Source organism: Rhincodon typus, chromosome 19 (assembly GCF_021869965.1).
Source record: "Rhincodon typus isolate 14 chromosome 19, sRhiTyp1.1, whole genome shotgun sequence".
Taxonomy (NCBI): Eukaryota; Metazoa; Chordata; class Chondrichthyes; order Orectolobiformes; family Rhincodontidae; genus Rhincodon; species Rhincodon typus.
Genome location: NC_063350.1, coordinates 25,919,606 through 25,923,999, shown reverse-complemented (window position 1 = coordinate 25,923,999; position 4,394 = coordinate 25,919,606).

Genomic DNA, 4,394 nt, shown 5'->3' with positions numbered 1-4,394 from the left:
CGTGTAGGGTGTCAAAGTTTGCAGATGACACTAAGATGAGTGGCTGAGCAAAGTGTGCAGAGGACTGTGAAACTTTGCAGAGGAACATAGATACATTGAGTGAGTGGGCAAAGGTCTGGCAGATGGAATACAATGTAAATAAATGTGAAGTCATACATTTTGGTAGGAGTAATAGTAAAAGGGATTATTACTTGAATGGTAAAAAGTTGCAGCATGCTGCTATGCAGAGGGACCTGGGTATCCTTGTGCATGAATCACAGAAGGTAGGTCTGCAGGTACAACAAGTAATTAGGAAGGCAAATGGAATTTTGTCCTTAATTGCTAAAGGGATTGAAATTAAAAGCAGAGAGGTTATGTTGCAGCTGTACAAGGTGCTGGTGAGGCCACACCTGGAGTACTGTTTTGGTCTCCTTACTTGAGAAAGGATGTATTGGCACTGGAGGGGGTGCAAAGGAGGTTCACTAGGTTGATTCCGGAGTTGAAGGGGTTGGCTTATGAGGAGAGACTGAGTAGATTGGGATTTTATTCATTGGAATTCAGAAGATTGAGGGGGGATCTTATAGAAACATATAAAATTATGAAGGGAATAGATAAGATAGAAGTAGAGAAGCAGGTGAAGCTAGGACAAGAGAGCATAGCCTCAAGATTAGAGGGAGCAGATTTAGGACTGAATTGAGAAGGAACTTCTTCACCCAGAGGGTTGTTAATCTATGGAATTCCTTGCCCAGTGAAGTAGTTGACCCTACTTCAGTAAATGTTTTTAAAGATAAGGTAGATTTTTTTTGAACAATAAAGGAATTAAGGGATACGGTGAGAACGCGGGTAAGTGGATCTGAGTCCACGAAAAGATCAGCCATGATCTTATTGAATGGCGGAGCAGGCTCGAAGAGCCAGACGGCCTACTCCTGCTCCTAGTTCTTATGTTCTTATGTTCTTTTGTTTCAGTTTACGGCTTAGGCTTTTAAAGAATTAGGTATACATCTTCTGATTTGAGCAACAGAGGGCAGAGTCGATTCACAGTCGGTTAGATTGGAAGAAATCTTCAACTGTAATTGCTGCCAAAGATACACTTATCAGTTTTCTAAGTGTTATTTAATGAGATAAAATTAAATCTGCAAATTTAAAGCACACATTATAATCCTTAATATAAAAATCAAGTATTGTTATGCACAACTGCAAATCTTGTCAAAAGTGAATATTAACCAGAAAAAGACAAAATAGGTCAGATACACTGTAAGCTGTGCTCATTGTGGGGAATTGTTCAACCTTAGGTTTCCAACTCTTGCATTAAAGGGAGCAGTGTTGCCTACATGTTTCTGCTCTGTCATAAACAATTGTCTGAACTTTCTATCAAGCTTTTAGTTTCTCCTTTATTGACAATCTGTAACCCTCTCGTTCAGCAGCCTTATCTGATTTTGCACTCCCCAAGAGCTCTCTCAATAAACCTTTGTCCTACCTGTGACCTATACAAAATTGGGGGCAGATTTTTGAATTCAGAATTAGACATGGCCAACCTGATTGCCACTCAAACAGGTATAACTTCGTATTATGTTAGTTCAACCACAAATCTCCTTGACTCATAGTATTAGTTTGTATCTAATCTTTACATGCCTGTGACTAAAGGCTTTAAATGGTTGTAATCACTGGTTTCTATTTTATTGGTTACTTTTTTTTCAAACTGCTAATTGGTGGTTTTCACGTGCTAAGTAACAACACAAAATTTACATAGAGAGAAACGTGAGATCTGATAGTCAACACATTACTGAAATAAAGTTTGTAGCTGGCATGTATCTAACAAGGTGGCTCAGTGGTTAGCACTGCTGTCTTACAGTACTAGGGACCTGGGTTTGATTCCACCCTCGGATAACTGTCTGTATGGAATTCTCCCAGTGACTGCATGGACTTCCCCCAGGGGCTCTGGTTTCCTCCCACAGTTCAAAGTTGTGCAGGTGAGGTGGATTAGGCATGCTAAATTGTCCAGGGATGTATAGGATGGTTGGATTAGCCATGGGAAATGCAGGGATCGGGTAGTGAGGGTGAGTGTGGGTGAGATGCTCTTCAGAGGGTAGGTGTAGACTTGATGGACTGAATGGCCTGCAACCACACTGTAGGGATTCTGATACATGATAGAGAACTTGCAAATAATTACACAGGATATGAGCTGTATTTTAAAGAAGATGACAGCATGACTGAATGAAAGTGGAATTAAGGAAAAGAGATCTGCAGCGAACATTAGAGAACTGATGTCTTTTAATATCTAGCACTGTAGGGGAAAATGACTTCATGTAAATCCAACACGATTTTAATGACTGAAAAATGCATCTGATGTAAAATGACTTTTCAATTTAAGATCCGAAGTGGAAGGGAAAACAGGCACATTCATTGATTAATACAACATAGAAGGAGGTCATTCAGCCCATTGTGCCTGTGCCAGGCATGTAAAATCTTCATTAATGTTAATTCATATGTATTTGTTAGAGTTTGAAGAACTAATTTAACAATCTGGAAAATATAACAAAAACGTAAGCGTGCACGAAAGGAAAAATTACTGACGTTTGGCCACAATGAAAATCTGTTAATCAGACATGTACTGATCATGTTTTTTGCACTTCCTATTGGAAGATAATGATAAAGATCATATATTTTGCTGTACTGTGTTCCAAAGGCACTCTATTCTTGGATGATTGCATTTCAAGCAGTCAGTTAAGAGGAATTCTTAATGAAATGTTTCTGATACTAAAATGAAAGTTAAAAAATCTTAATTGTTATTGCAATGGTTTATTTCTACCTCTTGTTTTAGATTGCAACTTTTTAGTATGGGGGCAGGTACTATCACTGCAAACGATTTTGAATACTTCCTTTAACTGGTCAATTTGAACTATTTGTTGCATGTGTAATTTTCTTTTGGGATCACACCTGATCTTGGCACCTTTACAGTCTTTGTTTCACTGATAGTGCCACTTCCTTGGCAATTGTGGGGATTTCATCCATGTTTAGCTTTTGTGTGATTCTGTCAAGTGTCACCCATAATGATTAATAATTCATCCACAAGCAGACACTTGCAAGCATTTGCAGTCAAACTAGTTCCTTTATTGCAAAAGTACTTCTTTTAATATGGGATTTTGAGCAATTCTTCTGGCATTTTACAGAATCAAAATTTCTCTCTCTGGAGTGAGGTACATAAATTGTCCTTGTGGAAAAATAGACCTAAGGACATAATAGAATCCCTATAGTGTGGAAATGGGCTCTTTGGCCCAACAAGTCCACACTGAACCTCAGAGCATCCCACCCAGACCCATCCCCCTATAAACCCACCTAACCTACACATCCCTGAACACTATGGGCAATTTAGCATGGCCAATCCACCTAGCCTGCACATCTTTGGACTGTGGGAGGAAACTGGAGCACCCAGAGGAAACCCACACAGACATGGGGAGAATGTGCAAACTCCACATAGACAATTGCCTGAGGGTGGAATTGAACCCAGGTCCCCGTCACTGTGAGGCAGTAGTGCTAACCACTGTGCCACCATGCCACCCCTAAATAAACAATAAATATAAACAATATCAAGAATCTTGATTAAAAAGCATAGAATGTGGAAGTCTAATTGGGCTCAATATTAATCAAGAAATAAAAATTTGAGTTCAGTGAAATCTGCCTGCTATAATTTCAACATGTTTCACTTAAGTAGGCAGTCTCTGATCCATCAATCTTGATCCATGGCAAACCGTTGATTAGGATTTGTACTTTGCAGGAATACTGTAATTGCTCTTTCCTTGAGGTTAAATTAGTGCAGTTTTTTGCCCTTTGGAGTTACACTATGTTAAAGTTCTGGAGTGAGAGTAATCATTTTCTTTATTTGTAGAATCAACATTAACACATTCTTTTAATTCAAATGGCAGATCTTCTATCACAAGTCTACCTTCACTGGTCAATATACATATTGAATTTTTTATAACCCCATATGTCACAAGATTGGCCTTGTTAGTAGTGCCCTAGCTATTTCCTCACTTGCAGAACTAGAGTACATTTAAAGCTCTCCTGCAGGACAGTGGCTGTCCTGATTGGATTGTTGTTCACTGGGTAATTCACAATTTGAAAATGGGTCAACAGCCAAGATTTCAGAACTGAAAAGTGCCACATCCATCTCAAATTACACTATAGTTGTAATACAAATGCTAACCTCTGAGCTAAAAATGGTTGAAGTCAAAACCTCTCATTACAAACATACAAACTCCTCAGAGATAGTAGGAACTGCCAATGCTGGAGTCTGAGCTAACAAGGTGTAGAGCTGGATGAACACAGCAGGTCAGGCAGCATCAGAGGAACAGGAAAGCTGACGTTTCGGGTCTGGACCCTTCTTCAGAAAAATTTTTCTGAAGAAGGGTCCAGAC